We start from the raw sequence: 23,270 nt of genomic DNA, 5'->3' as shown, positions 1-23,270 counted from the left end.
GTCGGACGCTTAACCGACTGCGCCACCCAGGCGCCCCCAAGCTGGGATTTTTATAGGGATTGTGTTAAATGTGTTCAAAATTTGGGGGAGTATTGATATCTAAACAATATTAAGTCTTCTAATCCATGAGCATTGAATGTTTTCCCACATATTTAGGTCCTCTTAAATTTCTGTCAATGACATTTTGTACTTTTTTCTATGTACAAGTTTTGTACTTTTTTGTTAAATTTATTCCCAAGTGTTTTTTTTTTCTCATTAAACTTTTGTTTTAATGGGTTTCAAAATTTTGTGACAGATTTTTGGTCAAGTTGTTTCCATTAAAAAGTACTGATTTTAAAAACTAATAACTTAAAACTGCCACACACACACACACACACACACACACACACACACACACACACACAAATGATCCACAAAATATTCTCCTTCTGAAGGTTTTACAATGCATTGTTATAATTACCCAGTCTTTTACTATTAAACTTAAATGGCCAATTGACACAAGCAATTCTGAGACCATTCTTTCACCACTGATAAAGACTGGAATGGCAGGTTCGGGGGATAATATTCATTTAGCCTTCTGAACTTTCTGGGAAGACTTGGTGACCTTGCCAGCTCCAGCTGCCTTCTTGTCCACTGCTTTGGTGACAGCCATAGCAACCATCTGTCTCATGTCACGAACAGCAAAACGACCCAGAGGAGGATACTCAAAGAAGCTCTCAACACACATAGGCTTGCCAGGAACCATATCAATGATGGCAGCATCACCAGATTTCAAGAACTTAGGACCATCTTCCACCTTTTTTTCCAGAACGATAATCAATCTTCTCCTTCAGCTTAGCAAACTTACAAGCAATGTGACCTGTGTGACAATCCAGCACAGGTGCATATCTAGCACTGATTTGGCCTGGATGGTTCAGGATAATCACCTGAGTTGTGAAGCCAGCTGCTTCCATTGATGTGTCATTTTTGCTGTCAGCAGCCACATTGCCATGACAGACATCTTTGACAGATACATTCTTTTTCTTTTTTTTTAAAGTTGACTTATTTATTTTGAGAGAGACACAGACAGCACGAGTCGGGGAGGGTCAGAGAGAGAAGTAAAGAGAGAATCCCAAGCAGGCTCTGTGCTGACAGCACAGAGCCTGATGTGGGGCTCGAACCCATGAAACTGCAAGATCATGACCTAAGCTGAAACCAAGAGTCAGATGCTTAACCAACTGAACCACCCAGGTGCCCTGACAGATACATTCTAGACATTGAAGCCCACGTTGTCCCCAGGTAGAGCCTCACTCAAAGCTTTGTGGTGCATTTCAACAGACTTTACTTCAGTTGTAACATTGACTAAAGCAAAGGTGACCACCATGCCAGGCTTAACAATGCCAGTCTCCGCTTGGCCCACAGGGACAGTAGCAATACAACCAATTTTGTAGGTATCCTAAAGGGGTAGATGCAAGGGCTTGTTAGTTGGACGAGTTGGTAGCAGAATGCAATCCTGAGCTTCAAACAGTGTGGTTCCACTGGCATTGCCATTTTATGGGTGACTTTCCATCCCTTGAACCAAAGCACGTTAGCACTTGGTTACAGCATGTTGTCACCATTCCAGCCAGAAATTGGCACAAATGCTACTGTGTCGGAGTTGTAGCCAATTTTCTTAATATAGGTGCTGACTTAACGATTTCCTCATATCTCTCCTGGCCATAGGGTGGCTCAGTGGAATCCACTTTGTTACCACCAACAAGTTGTAAGCCAGAAGGTAATATTCACAGGCTGCCCATTCTTGGAGATACCTGCTTCAAATTTACCAACACCAGCAGGAACAATCAGGACAGCACAGTCAGCTTGAGATGTGTCTGTAATCATGTTTTTTTTAATGTTTTTTTAAATTTATATTTGAGAGAGAGACAGAGACAGAGACAGAGCATGAGTGGGGGAGGAGCACAGAGGGAGGAAGACAGAATCGGAAGCAGGCTCCAGGCTCTGAGCTGTCAGCACAGAGCCCTACGTGGGGCTTGAACTCGTGAACCGCAAGATCATGACCTAAGCTGAAGTCAGATGCTTAACCAACTGAGCCACTCAGGTGCCCCTGTAATCATGTTTTTCATAAAGCTTTTGTGTCCTGGGGCATCAATGATGGTCACATAATACTTGCTGGTCTTGAATTTCAACAGGGAGATATCAATGGTGATACCACATTCACTTTCATCTTTCATTTTATCCAACACCCAGACATACTTGAAGGAGCCCTTTCCCATCTCAGCAGCCTCCTTCTTAAAATTTTTCAATAGATCTTTTGTCGATCCCACCACACTTGTAGATCAGATGACCAGTGGTGGTAGACTTGCCTGAATCTACATGTCCAATGATGATGATGGTGATATGAATCTTTTCCTTTCCCATTTTAGTTTAGGTTTAGCAGTGGTTTTCATGACACTTGTGTTTTGGCTGCAAACCTATTGCCTATTCTTAAGTGTTTTTGATACTATTTTAAATAAAATTGTTTTCTTAATTTCATTTTCAGATTATTTATGCAAATGTGTGAAAATACAACTGATTGTTGTATATTGGTTTTGTTGTACAACCTTATCAAAATGGTTTATCAGTTCTACTTCTAGTATTTTTTATGGATTTGTTAGGATTGTCTATGTACAAGATTATGTCATTTGAAAGTAGATATAGTTTTACTTCTTTCTTAATATGGCTGCATTTTATCTCTTTTACTTGCCTAATTGCCCTGGACAGAATCTCTACTACAAGGCTTAACAGAAGTGGTGAGAGAAAACATCCTTGGTTTATTCCTAATCTAAAAAAGAAAGGATTTTTTTGGTGCTGTATTAGCTTCCCGTTGCCACTATAATAAGTTACTGCAAAGTTAGTGACTGAAAGTAACACAAAGTTATTCTCAACATTCCCTGAGGTCAGAAATATGAAATCAGTTGCACTTAGTTAAAATTAAGATGTCACCAGGTCTTTGTTCCTTCTGGAGGCTCTAGGGAAGAATCTATTTCTTTGCATTTTCTTGCTTCTAGAGGCTGTATGGGACCCTGGGCTCATGGGACCCTTCCTCCATCTCCAAATCCAGCAGTGTAGCATCATCTATAATCTCTCACCTTCTCTCTTTGACTCTGATCCCCTGCCTCCTTCTTATAAGGAAACTTGTGATTACATTGGGCCCACCCAAATAATCCAGCATAATTTCCGCATCTCAACATCTTAATCACATTTTGTGGAGTCTATTTTACCGTGTAACATGCTCACACTTTCAAGGGATTAGGACAGGTGCCATTATCTAGTCTACCAAAGATGCTCTTTTTCAGTTTGTGTAAGTTCCCTTCTATTCCTACTTTGTTGCGTTTTTTTTTTTCCATGGAAAGATTTGGATTTTGTTGAAGGTTTTTTCATACATCTACTGAGATGATCATGTGGTTTTTGCACTTTATTCTATTAATAGGGTGATTGATTTTTATATGTTGAACCAATCTAATATTTCTACAATAAATTCCACTTTTTCATGACATATGATCCCCTTTATCTGTTTCCAGGTTCTATTCAGTAGTATTTTGCTGGAGATTTTTGTGTTTATATTCATAAGAGATATTGGTCTGTAGTTTTCTAATGTCTTTCTCTGGTTTTGGTATCAGGGTAATTCTGGTCTTAGAGAATGAGTCAGAAATTGTTCCCTCCTCTTCTATTTTTTGGAAGAGTTTGTAAAGGACTATTAATTCTTCTCTAAATATTTGGTAGAATTAACCAGTGAAGCCATCTGGGCCTAAGCTTCTTTTTATGGGCTTTTCTTGGATTACTAATTCTTCTTTTCACTTTTAAAGTTATATTCAAATGTTTTATTTCTTCTTGAGTCAATTGTTGATAGTTTATGTTGTTCTAATTTTGCAAGCACCTTAAAACTATTTCAGATAGTGCTGCTATAAACATTGAGGTGCATATGTCCCTTTGAAACAACACACCTGTATCCCTTGGATAAATACCTAGTAGTGCAATTTCTGGGTCATAGGGTAGTTCTAGTTTTAATTTTTTGAGGAACCTCCATACTGTTTTCCAGAGTGGCTGAACCAGCTTGCATTCCCACCAACAATGCAAAAGAGATCCTCTTTCTTCGTATGCTTGCCAACATCTGTTGTTTATAACAGTACTATCAACAATAGCCAAAGTATGGAAAAAACCCACATGTCCATTGATGGATGAATGGATAAAGAAGATGTGGTATATATATACACAATGGAGTATTACTTGGCAATCAAAAAGAATGAAGTCTTGCCATTTGCAGCTACATGGATGGAAGTGGAGAGTATTATGCTAAGCAAAATTAGTCAGTCAGAGAAAGACAAATAACATATGACTTCACTCATATGAGGACTTTAAGAGACAAAACAGATGAACATAAGGGAAGAGAAACAATAATATAAAAACAGGGAGAGGGACAAAACATAAGAGACTCTTAAATATGGAGAACAAACAGAAGGTTACTGGAGGGGTTGTGGGAGAGGGAATGGTCTAAATGGGTAAGGGGCATTAAGGAATCTACTCTTGAAATCATTGTTGAACTATATGCTAATTTGGATGTAAATTAAAAAATAAAATTTAAAAAAGAAATTAAAATTGTTAGGGTACTTCATTTAATTTTTTATATCTCCATTTCAAATGTGAAATTATGTATGATTCATTATGTATAATGACATGTATAATTTCCTTAATTTCTATTTGATATGTGCTTTCTCCATAATAACTGATGCTCTTATCTGTTGATTTGTAAATTTCCAATTTATTTACTTTTCTGTTTAATTTATTTTCAAATTCAGGAAGAATATTCATATCTTTTCACATTCATAAAGTGTACTTTCAAAGTTGTTTTTTTTCATGGCCATTCAAAAGAAATAGAAACAAGTGTATGGGAACACACATATTTCCTTTTACCTCTCAGGCTCTAATATGGCTCAGCACAGCACTACAGGTTCCATCTTTATTAAAAATTTCAATATTTTGTTCATCATCGACTTTTGCATTAATTTTAATTAAAAAAATATTGCATTTCTGTGTTCATGCCTACTAGAATGACTGTAACCAAAATGAAAATGAGCATTGGCAAAAATGTGAAGAAATCGAAACCCTCATATATATTTTTTCTGGTGGGAATGTAAAATGAGGGATAGTTTGGCAGTTCCTCAAAAAGTTAAACCTAGAGTTAACATATGACCCAACAGTTCTCCTACGTATGCCCACACGTGTCCACACAAAACATGTCCACACAACAACTTGTTCATAACAGCATTATTCATAATAGTCGAAAAGGGTGGGGGGGGAGCTCTTGGGGAGTTCAGTTAAGTATCCAACTCTTGGTTTCAGCTCAGGTCATGATCTCACAGCTTTGTGGGTTCAAGCTCCACATTGGGTTCTGTGCTGACGGCACGGAGCCTGCTTGGGATTCTGTCTCTCTTCCTGTCTCTCTGACCCTGCCCCACTCACACTGTCTCTGTCCCTCTCAAAATAAATAAATAAACTTAAAAAAAAGTGGAGATAAGTCAAATGTCCATCAACTAATGAATGGATAAACACAATGTACACCTACACAATAGATGAATTTTGAAAGCATACTTTAATTTGTTAAAGAAGCTAATCACAAAACACCACATATTTTATAATTTCACTTACATGAAATGTCTAGAATAGACCAACCTATAGAGACACAAAATATTTGTGGTTACTTAGGACTGGGAGGAGAGAGGTTAGGGCTTAAGGGGAATGGGAACCGACTCAGTGGGTACAAGGTTTCCTTTTGGGGCAATGAAAATGTACTAAAAGTAAATTATGGTGATGGCTGCATGGCTCTGTAAATATAATAAACACTATTGTATTGTGCACTTTATTTTTTAATGAATTTATTTATTTATTTATTTATTTATTTATTTATTTATTTAAAGTAAACTCTACACCCAACATGGAGCTTGGACTTATAACCCTGCCTGAGATCAAGAGTCACATGCTCTACCAACTGAGCCAGCCAGGCACCTCTGTATTGTGCACTTTAAATGAGTAAGACTTATGATATGTAAATTGTATCTCAATAAAACTAAAAAAGCAAACAAATATTAAAATATTATGATCTTGATTACTGGCATTTTGATGCTCTCTTAAATTTTGCATTCAAGGTAAGTGCCATATTTCACCCTACCTGGCTCTGGAAATCAGTGACTCCCAAAGGCTTCTTGCATAAACTCATATATTGCCCACAATTGCCTGAAGTTCCAACCATTAGAGATTAGCCTAAGTTCTTCACTCCTATTAGAATGCTAATTCCTTGGGGCACCTGGTTGGCTCAGTTGGTGGAGCATACGACTCTTGATCTCGGGGTTGTTTTTGAGCCCCATGTTAGGTGTAGAGATTACTTAAAAATAAAATATTTATTTCATTTTAAATTTCATTTTATTTTTAAAGTTTATTTATTTAATTATTTTGAGAGAGAGAGAGAGAGAGAGAGAGAGATGGAGAGAGCGGTAGAGAACAGAGAGAGAGAATCCCAAGCAGGCTCCACACTAACAGTGCAGAGACCTATGTGGGGCTTGAACCCACAAACCATGAGATCATGACCTGAGCCAAAGTTGAGAGTTGGATGCTAAACCAACTGAGTCACCCAGCTCCCCAAAAATAAAATATTTTTTGAAAAGAATGTGGGGTGCCTGGGTGTCTCAGTCAAGCGTCCAACTTTGGCTCAGGTCATGATCTTGCAGTTTGTGAGTTTGAGCCCTGTGTCGAGCTCTGTGTTGACAGCTCAGAGCTCTCTGCTCCTCCCTTACTTGCACTCTGTCTCTCTCTCTCTCACAAAAATAAACATTAAAAAAATTTTAGATAAAAATAAAATAAAATAGAATGCTAATTCCTCAAGAGGAAGAGGAAAATATCCCAGTGATTGACATCTTGTAAGTAAAGTTATTGGTTATTTTCCCCAGAGCATTTTTAAATAGGAAAGTGCCAGACAGCAGGGCTCTGAAATTGAAGGAGCACTGAAGGAAACTGAAGCCCGGGGAAAAAAATATTGAGGGCCATAAAAGCAAACTCTGCCTTTTTAAATATGAATTTCTTATGATCAATTTAATATTTATTGAATACCTACCTACTTTGTGTCAGGCTCTGGACTAGATACTGGGGTATAGCAGTGAAAAGGACCGACAAGTTCCATACCTTCACTGACTTCATAACTGGTAGGTGAGATAGACCAGTAAAGACTTGATTTTGTATAGTGCCAAGTATTGTAATAAACACATGAGATAGTGCACAGAGGAGGGGAAGTGTTGAGGTTTGCACAGTGCTTTACAGTTTACAAGCATGTTCACACCCATGATTTCATTGGATGTTCGCAACAATCATTTCACCTTTTAGAGCAGAGATTGCTATTCTCATCTTACCAATGAGAAACTGAGATTATACTAAATGGTGGTTAGGACTAGAATTCAGGTTTCATAATCTTTTCACTATATCCTGCAACCTCTCACACACAGGGGCTTGCCTATTCTCCTTGGCATACAGTGCTGGAGCAATAAGAGGTAGGTACAACGGGATGGGTTTAATTTTCTGTCCTCCCTCACACCCCTCAAAATCTGCTTTCCTGTATATTTCCAAAACCACAGCCAACACTTGAAAGGGACAAAGGAGGGGCGCCTGGGTGGCTCAGTCGTTTAAGCGCTGGACTTTGGCTCAGGTCATGATCTCGTGGTTCGTGGGTTTGAGCCCTGCATGGGGCTCTGTGCTGACAGCTGGGAGACTGGAGCCTGCTTTGGGTGCTGTGTCTCCCTCTGTCTCTCTGCCCCTTCCCCACTCATGCTCTGTCTCTCTCTGTCACACTTTAAACTTAGATTCTAGGTATACCCTAAAGACTGAGGTCTTAAAAATCATCTCCAGGTTTGGTCTCCTCACTTTTACACTCTTCTACTTAAAACGAGTAAACAAACAAACAAGAATTGCTCTTCATTGATGGCCACACAGAAAGACATAAGGCCTCTACTGAGGTAGATAGTATTTGGTTTACATAAAAGGAACATCATAACTTGGCCTTATCTACTGAGGTAGATAGTATTTGGTTTACATAAAAGGAACATCATAACTTGGCCTTAGGTGGAATGGTTTAAAGATGGTCCTAATATTCCAAGACTGTAAATTCCTGTATGCTAAAATAACTAAAGCTTAAGAGATGAACTGATTTAGATATTTTTATTCCAAGATTTTGTTTTTAAGTAATCTCTACACCCGACGTGGGGCTCAAACTTACAACACTGAGATCAAGAGTTGCATGCTCCACCAACTAAGCCAGCCAGGCAGCCCTGAACTGATTTAAATTAACTGGTATGTCTAAAGAAGCTGAAGCAAAAGAGACTATAAAAAAGTTTCTGAGGATTTATAATAGTAATAACTAACACTTATGTTGTGTGCTGGATATTAGTCTAAGAGCTTTACATATATCTGCTCTTTTATTTGTTCAGAAACCCTATGAGATGGTACTTTTATCCCATTATTTACATGGAGAACAGGAGGCACTGAGAAATTAAGCAACTTGACTAAAGTCACACAACTGGCAAGTGGCAGAGCTAGAATTTAAACACAGGCAACTAGGGTCTAGATCCATGATACGCTACACTATATATGGCCTTGCTAAAAGACTGATTCCTCCTCTCCCCTTCACACTCCCAAATACCAGCTCTCAGGTGCTTTGTGCTCTACAGATATATATACCCCCTTGGCTTACAGCTTTATATTCTATTAAAATGAGTACAGTCCATTTTTAGAATGAGTGGGTTTTGTTCCAAAAACTTGATTTTAAGTTCTTGGGAACTGAGAATGCATTTTCCCAGGGTGACTGAGTGGCTCAGTCGGTTAAGCGTCTGATTCTTGATTTCAGCTCAGGTCATGATCTCACGGTTTGTGAGTTCAAGCCCTGTGTTCAGCTCTGCTAACAATGTGGAGTCCCCTTGGGATTCTCTTTCTCTCCCTTTCTCTCTGCCCCTCTCCTGCTTGCATGTGCATGCATGCGCATGTGCTCTCTCTCTCTCTCTCTGTCTCAAAAAATAAATAAACTTTAAAAAGAAGAGTGTATTTTCCCATAGAAACAACATTATACATAGTAATTAAGTTCTCTGGCCAGACCGTAAAAATCTGTTTAACTTTTGTAGAACTGAACCATAGCGATAACAGGACTGATCTGAGCCTTGGGTCTTAGAAGAAGAAGGTCATGCTTATGGTATGGAGTATAGAGGGAGGAAGGAAGTGAGTTAGCTTCCCTTTCTTGAACAGAAAGCCAGTCCATCAGCAAAATATTCAAATAGGTAAGTTTGTTTTTTGTAGCCCCTTGCTTTATAGAGCTCCTCTTTCCAGAGTCTTGGGTGCCAAAATCCTCAGATTAATCCTAGGGAGATCACATTTGTACCAGTTTCTATTGCTAACATAACAAAATAACATAAACCTAGTGGCTTAAGGTAGCAGCCGTTTATTATCTCACAGTTCCCATGGATTAGGGGTCTGGTATAGCTTAGCTGAATCCTCTGCTCAGGCCTCACAAGGTTAAAATAAAGGTTATTGCCCAGGGCTACAGTTCTCATCTGGGCCTCAGGGTCTTCTTCCATGTGCAGTCAGGTTGTTAAGGAAACAACTGAGGTCCCTATTTTCCTTCAAGCTGTCAATCAGGGGCTACTCACTCTCCACTCCAAGAGGCTGCTCACATTTCTTTTCACTTATCCTCCTCTATTTTCAAACCAACAACAAAAACGTCTTATGCATCAAATGCCACTAGTACTTCAAGTTTCTGGCTTCCTGTTCTGTCACTAGTTGGAGAAAACTTTCTACTCTTAAAGAAAGATCTCACTGGCTACATCAGGCCCACTCACATAATCTCTCTATTTTATGGTCAAGCAATTTAGGACTTTAGTTTCATCTGCAAAATCCATTCACAGCAGTACTAGATCAGTGTTTGATCAAATAACTGGGAGAAGGTGTGTGTACACAAGGAACCCAGGAATCTTAGGAGGCCATCTTAAATTTCTGCCTACCATACCACTAAAGTCTGCTAGGCCTCACAGAGTGACCTACCCTCTCTACCATAACCCAAACTCCCAGTTCCAGGTATCCTAATATTCATGTGCCATGAGGCAAAGTAAGCTAATTATTAGCCTGTAGGTAATGGGTCATTATTTGGCACAGCAATACTAATAAGTAAAAGTCTAGTAGCTTCTCTAACTCTCCTAGAGGTATTTGTATACATAGAAAGAAGGTGCTTATTAATCTAAATGTGATTCCATATAGTTTATTTTCAGGCAGTATAACAAATTCATGAGAATAATTCAGGCCATTGATGAAAGATATTTTGGGGAAAAGGGCAAGACCTATTTGGGAGCTTACTTCTACCTTCTTTATGTCCCCTAAGCTGTTCCTATTTATTTCAGCTTTGTTTCTTCCTCCTACAGATTTTCTGAACATTTATTTTATTTTCTTCTCAGTGGCTCAACTGCAGTGCTATCAGAGGCCTTGGAGAACAGGGAAGTAAGTACGGGTGGGGAAGGGCAGAGATGGCAGTAGATGTTTGCATGAAAGTGCAATTTGTTTTTTGTTTTGTTTTTTAACGTTTATTTATTTATTTTGAGAGTGAGAGCACACACGTGTACATGTGCACACATATGCGCTAGTGGGGGAGGGGCAGAGAGAGAGGTAGAGAGAGAATCCCAAGAAGGCTCCACTCAGCATGAAGCCCAACATGGGGCTCAATTCCATGACAGCAAGATCATGACCTGAGCCAAAATCAAGAATCGGATGCTCATCTGACTGAGCCACCCAGGTGCCTGAAAGTGCCATTTGTGAATCAAACATTTGTAAGTTAGAGACTGTACAAAATATAATTTTAGAGGTTGCAGGGAGGCTATTTGCCCTACAATAACTTTGCATAACAGTTTACAAGCACTTAAGGAGAACAAGTCATAAGACCTCTCTTATTACCTTTAGTTAGGGCCTTGAGAGCAAAACTTGAATTCCTCAAGGACACTTGCCATTCCTTAAAGAGGCCTTGATTTCATAAAAGCCAGAGGACCTCTCTCTCTCTCACTCAAGTTCATCTCAAGTTTTCAGTTGTTTTTTTTTTTTCAACGTTTATTTATTTTTGGGACAGAGAGAGACAGAGCATGAACGGGGGAGGGGGAGAGAGAGAGGGAGACACAGAATCTGAAACAGGCTCCAGGCTCTGAGCCATAAGCCCAGAGCCTGACGCGGGGCTCGAACTCACGGACCGTGAGATCGTGACCTGGCTGAAGTCGGACGCTTAACCGACTGCGCCACCCAGGCGCCCCTTGTTTTTTACTTATCTTGAATTTTCAAGTGGATAGTGTGACCTTTTTCGTCTCATACACCTGATTTAACATATAAACAAAATCAGGAATTCAGTTCATAAACCAACTGCCAACTCCACCGCATTATCTCAGGGCCCTTCATTTACACTGCCAAGCACTCTGGAGTTATAAAAATATAGGATACCATTCTCATCTTGAAGTAGCTTAGAATCCAGTAGAGGAGCTGGAACGTATAGAAGTGACAGTGCAGTCAAGGCTGTAAATACCAAACAGCTGCCATTGCTTCCTGATTAAAGTCCCAGCTCTTTAGTTAGATCAAACCATTCCTGTGTGCCTATGTCTGGTCCAGCTTCATTTCTCACTACCCTCCCTCTACTTTACCTAAAAGCAGTTTACATAGTATATCATCATAGCCATACTGTATATCTTGAGTTTTGCCTGGGCTGCCCTTGCCTGCCTCCCTTCTTCTACCACTCTAAATGTTACCCATCCTTTAAGACTTTAGTCTTGAAAACTTTTGTGACCACAGAATCTTTCCCGTCTCGGAACTATAATATGAACTATCAGTACCACTCATTTTGTTCTTGGAATACATCTGCTTTGTGTGGAACCTATTTTTTATTCACTTTAGTCTTTTCTCCCTCTAGATCAGAAAGGGCTTAAGAGTCTAAAATTTTTTTAGTTTTATTTATTTATTATCTATAATTTATTTATTTTTTATAATTTCCATCCAAGTTAGTTAGCACATGGTGCAACAATGATTTCAGGAGTAGATACCTTGAGCCCCTTATCCATTTAGCCCATCCCCCCTCCAACAACCCCTCCAGCAACCCTCTGTTCTCTATATTTGAGTCTCTTATGTTTTGTTCCCCTCCTTGTTTTTATATTATTTTGGCTTCTCTTCCCTTATGTTCATCTGTTTTGCATCTTAAAGTCCTCATATGAGTGAAGTCATATGATATTTGTCTTTCTCTGACTGACTAATATCACTTCATTTCATACCCTCTAGTTCCATCCACGTAGTTGCAAATGGCAAGATTTCATTCTTTCTTTTTTAATGTTTTTATTAACATTTGTTTATTTTGAGGGAGAGAGACAGAGTGCAAGCGGGGGAAGGGCAGAGAGAGAGGGAGACACAGAATCCGAAGATGGCTCCAGGCTCCAAGCTGTCAGCACAGAGCCTGATGATGCAGGACTCGAGCTCACAAACTGCGACATCACGATCTGAGCCAAAGTTGGATGCTTAACCAACTGAGCAACCTAGGCACCCCAAGATTTCATTTTTTTGATTGCCAAGTAATACTCCATTATATACATATATATACCACATCTTCTTTATCCACTCATCCATTGATGGACATTTGGGCTCTTTCCATACTTTGGCTATTGTCGATAGTTCTGCTATAAACATTGGGATGCATGTGTCCCTTCAAAACAGTACACCTGTATCCCTTGGATAAATACCTAGTAGCGCAATTGCTGGTTCATAGGGTAGTTTTAGTTTTAATTTTTTGAGGAACCTCCCTACTGCTTTCCAGAGTGGCTGCACCAGCTTGCATTCCTACCAGCAGTGCAAAAGAGATCCTCTTTCTTCGCATCCTCGCCAACATCTGTTGTTGCCTGAGTTGTTAATGTTAGCCATTCTGACAGGTGTGAGGTGGTCTCTCAATGTGGTTTTGATTTGTATTTCCCAGATGATGAACAACGTTGATCATTTTTTCATGTGTCGGTTGGCCATCTGGATGTCTTCTTTGGAGAAGTGTCTATTCATGTCTTTTGCCCATTTCTTCACTGGATTATTTGTTTTTTGGGTGTTGAGTTTGGTAAGTTCTTTATAGATTTTTGGATACTAACCCTTTATCTGATATGTCATGTGCAAGTATCTTCTCCCATTCTGTCGGTTGCCTTTTAGTTTTGCTGATTGTTTCCTTCGCTGTGCAGAAGCTTTTTATTTTGATGAGGTCCCAATAGTTCAATTTTGCTTTGGTTTCCCTTGCCTCTGGAGACGTGTTGAGTAAGAAGTTGCTGTGGCCAAGATCAAAGAGGTTTTCGCTTGCTTTCTCCTCGAGGATTTTGATGGCTTCCTGTCTTACATTTAAGTATTTCATCCATTTTGAGTTTATTTTTGTGTATGGTGTAAGAAAGTGTTCCAGGTTCATTTTTCTGCATGTCGCTGTCCAGTTTTCCCAGCACCACTTGCTGAAGAGACTGTCTTTATTCCATTGGATATTCTTTCCTGCTTTGTCAAAGATTAGTTGGCGATACATTTGTGGGTCCATTTCTGGGTTCTCTATTGTGTTGCACTGATCTGAGTGTCTGTTCTTGTGCCAGTACCATACTGTCTTGATGATTACAGCTCTGTAATACATCTCGAAGTCCGGGATAGTGATGCCTCCCACTTTCGTTTTCTTTTTCAAGATTGCTTTGGCTATTTGGGGTCTTTTCTGGTACCATACAAATTTTAGGATTGTTTGTTCTAGTCCTGTCAAGAATGCTTGTGTTATTTTGATAGGGATTGCATTGAACATGTAGATTGCTTTGGGTAATATTGACATTTTAACAATATTTATTCTTCCTATCCAGGAGCATGGAGTATTTTTCCTTTTTTTTTTTTTTTTTTTTTTTGGTTTCTTCTTCAATTTCTTTCATAAGCTTTCTATAGTTTTCAATGTATAGATTTTTCACCTCTTTGATTAGATTTATTCCTACTTATTTTATGGTTTTTGGTGCAATTGTAAATGGGATCGATTCCTCGATTTCTCTTTCTGTTGCTTCATTATTTGAGTATAGAAATGCAACTGATTCTGTGCATTGATTTTATATCCTGCGACTTTGATGAATTCATGGATCAGTTCTAGCAGTTTTTTGGTGGAATATTTTGGGTTTTCCATATACAGTATCATGTTATTTGCAAAAAGTGAAAGTTTGAAGAGTCTACACTTTTAAATCTCTGTATTTCCCATAATATTACCTGGCTCGGTGCTCAGTTAAGACTTTGTGAATACATTAATCAGGGTCAGGAGAGGCAAGGAAAATGGTGGTAAATTGTTTTGTAAAGGGCACTGAGGCCTCTTGGAGAAGAACGTATCCCCTGCTCATGAAGTACTCACTCTAAGTAGCCATTTTAGATAGAATAACCACAACAGGGGCAAATTTTGCTTTCAGAAGAATAAGCCTATCTCCATAGTAAATTTGGCCAGGTTGTCCTCAGAACGTTCTACCACTGATTTGAGACCATGTCTTCTCTCAGCCCCTCACTTCCATTCCCCAGGAAAGACAAAGCCTAGATCTAAAATAGCTCATTTCTAGAAAGACAATAATTTTAATAGAAACTTAAACTTGTCCTGTGATCATAGTAACTTGCACAAATGAGCCCGACCTGATACTTGGAATGAAGAGAGAGGACAGGGTCCTAGGGCCTTTCTCTTATTTTTATCCCTCTATTTCTCCTGCCTTTTGGCACCTCTAACAAAACTTTAAGCTAATTGAGTACAGAGACGCTAGCTTACTTACAGCTTTAATTTCCAGAGCAGGGCCTAGCAGAGTACCTTGCAAATGTATTTTTACACCCAGCAAAAGTTTATTAAAATTAAAGATTAAAAATGGACACTTAGAAGTTACAGATAAATGATATCCCGTATTGGGAACAAGACAGAGTGGATATATTGGCTAACCAATTAACCAGAAATAATTGAGTGCTTCATGCAAGACTCTATGGTTGCTGCTTCAAGGAATACAGAGGTGAGTAATATGTGATCCCTGCCTTCCAAACGTTCATAGACTCGTTGTGAAGACAAGACATACTCACAAATGAAACACTTCCAGAAAAATATCAGCTTAGTATAGTAGAAAGGGTCAGACTAGAAGTCAGGAGTAAAGCTGGGAGCCTATTGGCTATTCACATATTTATGACCTTGGACAAATAACCTCTCTGAACATGTTTCCTCCTCTTTGCTCCATCTAACTGACAGGGTTATATATTAGTTAAGATAAATGAGAGTATTTATACATGTAAGAAAAGGATAACATTTCAAACTAAAGTGCCACAGAGTTATAATATCATATTGTTATTGTGCAGTTCAGATTGTAGGTATGCCCTTTGGCTGTACCATCACCACAATAAGAAACCCAGGCAGGAATTTTAAGAGGAACGAGGTCAGTTCCCTCCCCGCCCCACCTTATTTACCACTTTGTAAAAACCATTTTACTGAGGTATTATTGACACACAAAAAGCTGTACATATTTAATGCATGCAACATGATGAGTTTGGAGATAGGTATACACCCATGAAGCCATCACCACAGTCTATTCCATAAACATATATCAATTACCTCCAAAACTTTCCTCCCATCCTCTTATTATGTTTTTGTGGTAAGCTAATATAAGATTTACCTTCTTAGCAAATACAATACAGTATTGTTAACTCTGGGCACTATGCTGCACAGTAGATCTCTAGGATTTATTCATCTTGCATAACTGAAACTTTGTGCCCATTTCCCCCTCCCTTCAACCCCTAGCAACTGCCAGTCTGTTCTCATAGAAACTCTGTTTCTATGAGTCTATTTTAGATTCCTCATATAAGTGGTATCATTTATATAAAGTGTATTTATATATCACTTACATAAAGTATATTTGTTCTTCTGTATCTGGATTCTTTCACTTAGCATAATGTCCTCTAGGTTCATGAGAAAGGAGAGTTCTTAATAAATCACTCCTTGTCTCTTCCATTCTCTTCTTGGCAGCTGCTCTCCACAATACACATATTTATATCCAGATGATATAAATTTTTTTTCTGAAGGTCAAGTGTAGTCTTTAAAAGTTGTGACAGGCAGTCACAAAACGATAAACCTTCAGGTATGTGGGTGGGAATTTCCAATGCTTTCTCCCTACCATTTCCATTTGGTGATAGATACTGAATTTGGCCTAGTCCCTTCCCTCAAGTTACTCTAGTTGACCAATCAAATATTTTCCAGGGGTCAGAGTTGTAACATAAATGGGTTAAGTCACCAGACAGAAGACAGTAGGGAGTTGTAGAGGCTATGGGCAACTAGAGAATGCATGCTCCATATTATGACATTTTTTATTTAAAAATTGGGGCAACAGTAAACTTGAACAACAAATCTCAAAAGACCTGTCCACTTGCCCAAAGTGTCACCCTAGAAAGGCACTTACTTGGTTGCTCTTTTGTCTCTTTCTTGGCCAACTGGCACCCATACAGCCTAATCCCTTTCCAACTCTGCAGATTTTTCCGTTAAAGAAAGCAGAGATCAGCAGTGGCAATAAGGACCATACTGGATAGGAAAACTGGAAACCTGAATTCTGGCCCCCGTTCTGACCTTGACTTCCACATGCTTATTCCCAAATACCATATCCTACCCAGCAAGCAAGTGAGAGTATGTCTTTGAGCCTCATTTTCCTCAACTATAAAAATAAAGAATGTAGATTCTGATCCCTAAATCCTCATCAGCTGAGACATTCTATATTTAAACTTGGGGTGAGGAAGATGGAGTACTGATAGTTTATTTTTTGTTGCCCATGCCAGCATTCCCTCCTTACTCTGGTCTTGGGAATAGCCCAACTTAACTTTGGATTAATTTAGACTCAGAGGAGTTAGCTTTCACTGTAACAGTATTTTTTCCTTGCAACTTTGCCATCAGACAGAGAAGAGAGAGATTCTTGCAGAAGACCAAGATCCTTGATCCCCTGCTACTGAAAGCAGGGGAGAGGGATTGGATATAAAAGGTGAAAGTGAAGAAGTGACACTTGAGGAAAGAAGGAAGGGGAACAAAGGGCAATGGAATTCAGTGGTGACCTCTCCTTACCACACAGTGAACAACTAAGAGGACTGGCTGATGAGAGGAGCCGGTGGGGGGAAAGCAAAGGAATTTTATTGAGAAGGATGCCACCAATCGGGTTGAAGTGGGTGGTGAAAACCCAGAGCCTGTCAGTAGGTTATTTGTGCAGGAAACTCGGAGATAGAGGATTGGGGCAAAAAGTGGATGTAAGTAGTTGAGCCTGATCCAAGGGCAGTAGCTCTGAGAGATGAAATAGAAGCACCTCCCCTCCAAACTCTACAGGTAGTTCAGCTGCCTGGGGAAAACAAAACTGCAACTCAGTGATGCTCTCCACCTCCAGGCACCCACTCATCATGGAGAGGAGATCTGTGACTTTCTTTACTGTTTCTTTCACTTGCTTACCTCTCCTGTTCTCTCTTGGGGGTTGGCTAATAACTGTTTAGGAAAATTACCATTCTCTAAGATTTGTCTGTTTTAGGATGGAACAAAGGTTTATTCAACATCAAACAAGTCAATCATTCAACCCAAGAAACTTATCCCTCTCCAAGGGCTCCTACAGAGGGAAGTCAAGAGGAGGGTAGGGTACAATTTTGATTGGGATTGCATTGAATGTGTAGATTGCTTTGGGAAGTATTGACATTTTAACAATATTTATTCTTCCAATCCATGAGCATGGAATGTTTTTCCATTTCTTTGTATCTTCTTCAATTTCCTTCATAAGCTTTCTATAGTTTTCAGCATACAGATCTTTTACATCTTTAGTTAGGTTTATTTCTAGGTATTTTATGCTTCTTGGTGCAATTGTGAATGGGATCAGTTTCTTTATTTGTCTTTCTGTTGCTTCATTATTAGTGCATAAAAATGCAACTGATTTCTGTACATTAATTTTGTATCCTGCAACTTTGCTGACTTCATGTATCAGTTCTAGTGAACTTTTGGTGGAATCTGTCTGGTTTTCCATGTATAATATCATTTCATCTGCAAAAGGTGAAAGCTTGACTTTATCTTTGCCAATTTTGATGCCTTTGATTTCCTTTTGTTGTCTGATTGCTGATGCTAGAACTTCCAACACTATGTTAAACAACAGTGGTGAGAGTGGACATCCCTGTCATGTTCCTGATCTCAGGGGGAAAGCTCTCAGTTTTTCCCCATTGTGGATGATGTTAGCTGTGGGCTTTTCATAAATGGCTTTTATGATGTTTAAGTATCATAATAAATTTCATATTTAAAGAAGAGGAGGGTAGGGTAGCATAAAGTATTATCTTTACCTTATTGTACAGCTCTGGTGCTCAGCTCTCTCACTGATTATTTTGTTGGAGACTATAGGCCAATACCCATGAATGTAGCTCATGAGGCTCTTCTTACCACTACCATCCTCAAAAAACAGGAAGCAGATGCCTTGCGGAGAAATGAAAACTTCCTTTAGTTTCTCTTCTACCCTCTTCTCCCCATCCTGAAATTCCTCCAATTTATTCCCTTTCTTTCTCTCCAGCCTTTGTACTTCACATGAAGCAAAAGCATCAAAAGAGGTGAGCCATTCAAGTCTATACCTACTAAGGGAGGGAAAATCTCTCCAAATCTCCATGGGACCCTATCCCCATAAATTCCATCCAATGATATGAACTTAGAGGAGAAAATCCACTAAGAGAGTAAGAATGAGGTAAGTGAAAAGTACACTTTTTTAGTCAGAATGGGCTATCTAAGAAAGACACAGAATACAGACACACACACACACACACACACATGCGCACACACACATTTTCCCCTCTGTATGTGTCTTTATCTGCTGTGTGCAAATATGTGTCTAATGTATATATGTATGTGTATTAAAAGTACAGTGTATGTGGTTATGAGAGAAGAATCTTAAGTTAAGTTATACATAGCATTGCTTTCCTGACACTCTATGAAGCTATGTCAATCATTTTTATAGGAAGTTATTAAATGGCTCCAAGAATTATTTTTCTCATATTTTCTAGGTTGGTACCATAGCAAGCTGGCAGAAACTGGCAGAGGAAGCATTGCCAAGAGACAATAGAGGTGCTGTACTCAAATCCCCAAAGACAGTGAGTGGTAGGCTCACTGTAGCCAAGCTCAGCCAACAGTCTCCCTTATGAAGCTTTCCTCCCTTGGACCTTGACTCTGGGCTGATTACAGTACAAAGATCCACTGAATTTTCTGTGACAGATCCATGGGTATCCCAATTATCTGGAGGCCATTTTGAGAAGTATCAGCCTAGGCTACATCTCCAAGAGATAGGCAGGTGTCCATTCCTAAGACCAGACCAAAAGCAGGGTGCTAGTGGCACTGGGTAGGAAGGGAGAAGTAAGCCTTCAGAAAAAAATGAGAAAGCAGGTGAAACTGAATCCTTGCATCTGTCTTTTCCTGAGAGATGTCTCTCTCTCAGGCACTCTGTCTACCCCCACCCCATTTTCTTTACCTGATATCTAAAACCTGACCCGTTTCCTGGCTATTAATGAATAGAATGTGGACCATTTTCCCACTTAGCTGAAAACTCTTAGAGATTATGTGTCCAGGTCCCTCAATTTTTATCTAGGAAACTGAGTTCCATAACATGGAAATGATTTGTCCAAAGTTATACAGCAACTTGTATAACTGCAAATGTCTCCTGATTCCTTGATCTATGTTTTCTACTACAACACAGTGAGTCTTGACCTGTGTTCCGTTGATTAGGTGCCTTATATTTCCATTGGCTTTCCATGGATGGGAGAATAGATCTATCTCCAGGTTCAGGATACCCTAGTTATGTTATTTTTACCAGTCTCCTCATTTGTTTACCTGTATGTATGTTACACTGGCTCCAGCAGAATTCATTTGCCTGTCAAGGTTCCAAGTTCCCAGTATGAGGAAGGAGAGGTGCTTTCCAGTTGTAACCTGAGAGGGGGACTCTGCCCTGTATAACTCTTCCTATGGCTTATTTCCCAAGGGATTTGATAGACATGCTCCTGGAAGAACAGTTGGTTCTAAAACTAAAATAGGTATGATAATGAATTGAAAGCCATCTGTGGAGGCCAAGATACCTCAATATTAAGGCTGAGAACTGAGTAGGAAGGCCAGAGATTCTAGATGGGGAGCAGGAGATATTTCCTATTTGAAACCTCCTTGGCATTGCTTATCCCTTATGCCTGTCCCACAAAGTATAGAAATGGTGCACTTCGGGGTGCCTGGGTGGCTCAGTCGGTTAAGTGTCTGACTTTGGTTTAGGTCATGATCTCGCAGGTTTGTGAGCTGGAGCCCCATGTCAGGCTCTGTGCTGACAGCTCAGAGCCTGGAGCCTGCTTCGGATTCTGTGTCTCCCTCTCTCTCTGCCCCTCCCCCACTTGCACTCTATCTCAAAAATAAACATTAAAAAATAAATAAAATCTTTAAAAAAAAGAAATGGTACACTTCATTTTACAAAAGACAAAATAAGTTCCAAGAGTTTCAGTATATTGTTCACAGACACACAATGAAATTACAATTCCTATTGAATCCCAATTCACTTCACCTTTCTCTCCAGGCTTACCTCCTAATTTACTCACTAAAAGTTTTAGGGGTGCCTGGGTGGCTCAATCAGTTAAGTGTCTGATTCTTGGTTTCAGCTCAGGTCATAATCTCATGGTCCATGAGTTTGAGCCCTACATTGGGCTTTGCACTGACACTGTGGAACCTGCTTGAGATTCTCTCTCCTTTTCTCTCTGCCCCTCCCATGCTCGTTCTCTCTCTCTCTCTCAAAATAAATTAACAAACTTAAAAAAAAAAGTTTTACTCATTACACATTAACCAAAAAAGGTCGAGATGCATGTGTGAGTGTTTGTTCAACTATCCTTGATTTCTGTTTCTCCAGCTATTTCTTCATTTGGCTTGAGTGGGTAGGTCATATTTTTCATCAATAGACATAACTATTCATTAGTGATCAATGTTACAACCCTGATTTTAGCAAACAAAACCACTTCTAAATGAAACCCAGAGAAGGAATGGGGAGGAGAGAAAATGGAAGAAAAGGAGACTGAGTTTGGAAAATGTTTATCTTTATTCCTAGATTGATCTTTTTCTGATGAAGAGAAAAATTGCTATTCAAGTAAGCTCTCCCATAGGGCTAGAGATCTGGGATTTTGCAATGGGGGAAAGTAAGGGATGAAAAAAGATAAGGAAGAAAAGAGGAGTGAGTGAAGATAAGGAGTAGGTGAGTGTGGGTGCAGGTGTGGGAAGTTATCAGGGTAGAATGATAGAAGTAAATGCTGAAGTAAGTGTCCAAGAGCAGGAGGTGGGGAGCAAGGAGAGAGAAGTGTTGAGGAAGAAGCTCTAAAGTTTTAGTTCCAGAGCAAGTGCTATACATTTGAGCCACTGTAGCTCAGAAGTATGTGTGTTCATGTATGTGTGTGTATGTGTGTGCGTGTGTGTATGTGTGTGAGAGAGAGACAGAGAGACAGAGACAGAGAAAGAGAGACAGAGAGACAGAGACAGAGAGAGACAGTTTAATGGCTGGCATCCAAGAATTCAGAGGTGCTCACTGGCACACTCAGAAATGAATCTCTATTCATTTGTTTTCCCAAGAAGCAGAACAAGAGAAAATGAATTAGATGAATCTGCAGTTTTTGACTAGAGATTTCCACTCGGGATTTGTCTTAAGAACTTCCAAAACGATATAAACCTGATCAGAAAATAAGTGGTGGATAATATTCCATTTGTAAATGTAGCCATAACATTCCATAGAGGAAGTTGTTTAGTGTTTGTTCCAACCAACAACTACCTCTGATCCCCTCAGCCAAGGAATTTAGAGGTGGAGAGTAAGCAAGAACATGCAATGTGGACCTGTTAGGTATTTTTCTTCCTTAATGTAGTAAGGAGAAACTCAGCTTTGTCTTACCAACAGATTTTCTTCTCCCCACTATTCCTACCCAGGATGTCCCTACCTTCAGCTCTACAATTCCAACTCAGGTATCTGGACAACTTTGCCTATAAGAGCTCCAGGCCAGAATCATGTTGTCCCATGGGCTCCCCGCTACAAACCAAACTCTCTGGAGCCCAACCATATTTCATTCTACTTCTCTCCTTCATCTTCTTTTTATATATCTTATGGCTTTGCCTGTATCTGTTCTGTCACTGATTATGTCAGCTATGACCTCATGCACCCCCTGTTGCAGAATAGTCACTTGATCAACCTGAGCCCCAACATCCTTATGGTGCTGGTAGTCAACAATGGTGACATGCTGTGGAACCACCAGATGTCATCAGAAGGGATTGTGTAAATCAAAGCCACACTGAGATACCACCTCACACTGGTCAGAGTGGCTAAAATGAATAAATCAGGAAACTACAGATGTGGAGAAATGGGAACCCTCTTGCACTGTTCGTGGGAATGCAAACTTGTGCAGCCACTCTGTAAAACAGTGTGGAGGTTCCTCAAAAAATTAAAAATAGAACTACCTTACAACCCAGCAATAGCACTACTAAGAATTTACCCAAGGGATACAGGAGTGCTAATGCATAGGGGCACATGTACTCCAATGTTTATAGCAGCACTTTCAACAATAGCCAAATTATAGAAAGAGCCTAAATGTCCATCAATTGATGAATGGATAAAGACAATGTGGTTTATATATTCAATGGAATACTAGTTGGCAATGAGAAAGAATGAAATCATGCCATTTGCAGTGACATGGATGGAACTGGAGGGTATTATGCTAAGTGAAATAAGTCAGAGAGAGACAAATATCATGTTTTCATTCATATGTGGAACTTGAGAAATGTAACAGAAGACCATGGGGGAAGGGAAGGGGAAAAAACAGTTACAAACAGAGAGGGAGAGAGGTAAACCACAAGAGACTTAAATACAGAGAACAAACCGAGGGTGGATGGGGGTTGGGGGAAAGAGAAAATGGGTGATGGGTATTAAGGAGGACACTTGTTGTGATGAGCACTGGGTGTTGTAGTAAGCTAGTTTGACAATAAATTATATTTAAAAAATAAAAACAAACACAGGAAATTAAAATAAAAAAGAAGGGATTGTATAGCTTCCCAGTGACCTGGATAGTATTTACTCTAAGCTCACTCGCAGGGAGTATGTTTGATACTTTCCAGAAACTGTGTTAGAAGGAGCACCACAGGCATATTCAACCTAGTGGACAGGGCCAACAACAAT

At 39.5% G+C, this 23,270-nt stretch overlaps 1 long non-coding RNA gene and 1 pseudogene across 1 annotated transcript in view; one reads left to right on the top strand and one right to left on the bottom strand.

Moving 5' to 3' along the window:
• Positions 1-241: 241 nt before the first annotated feature.
• Positions 242-2,397, bottom strand: LOC121024921 (elongation factor 1-alpha 1-like; annotated as a pseudogene).
• The window catches only part of LOC121024922 (uncharacterized), a 29,697-nt gene continuing 7,289 nt past the window's right edge, over positions 863-23,270 (top strand). The window contains exons 1-2 of the long non-coding RNA XR_005787876.1: positions 863-957; positions 10,644-10,654. This is a non-coding gene — a long non-coding RNA (uncharacterized LOC121024922). The remainder of the gene's footprint in view (positions 958-10,643; positions 10,655-23,270) is intronic.

Source organism: Herpailurus yagouaroundi, unplaced genomic scaffold (assembly GCF_014898765.1).
Source record: "Herpailurus yagouaroundi ecotype Mexico unplaced genomic scaffold, PumYag 67375, whole genome shotgun sequence".
NCBI classification, from domain to species: Eukaryota; Metazoa; Chordata; class Mammalia; order Carnivora; family Felidae; genus Herpailurus; species Herpailurus yagouaroundi.
Note: the sequence above shows the minus strand (reverse complement) of the source record. Positions and strands in the feature narration are given on the sequence as shown.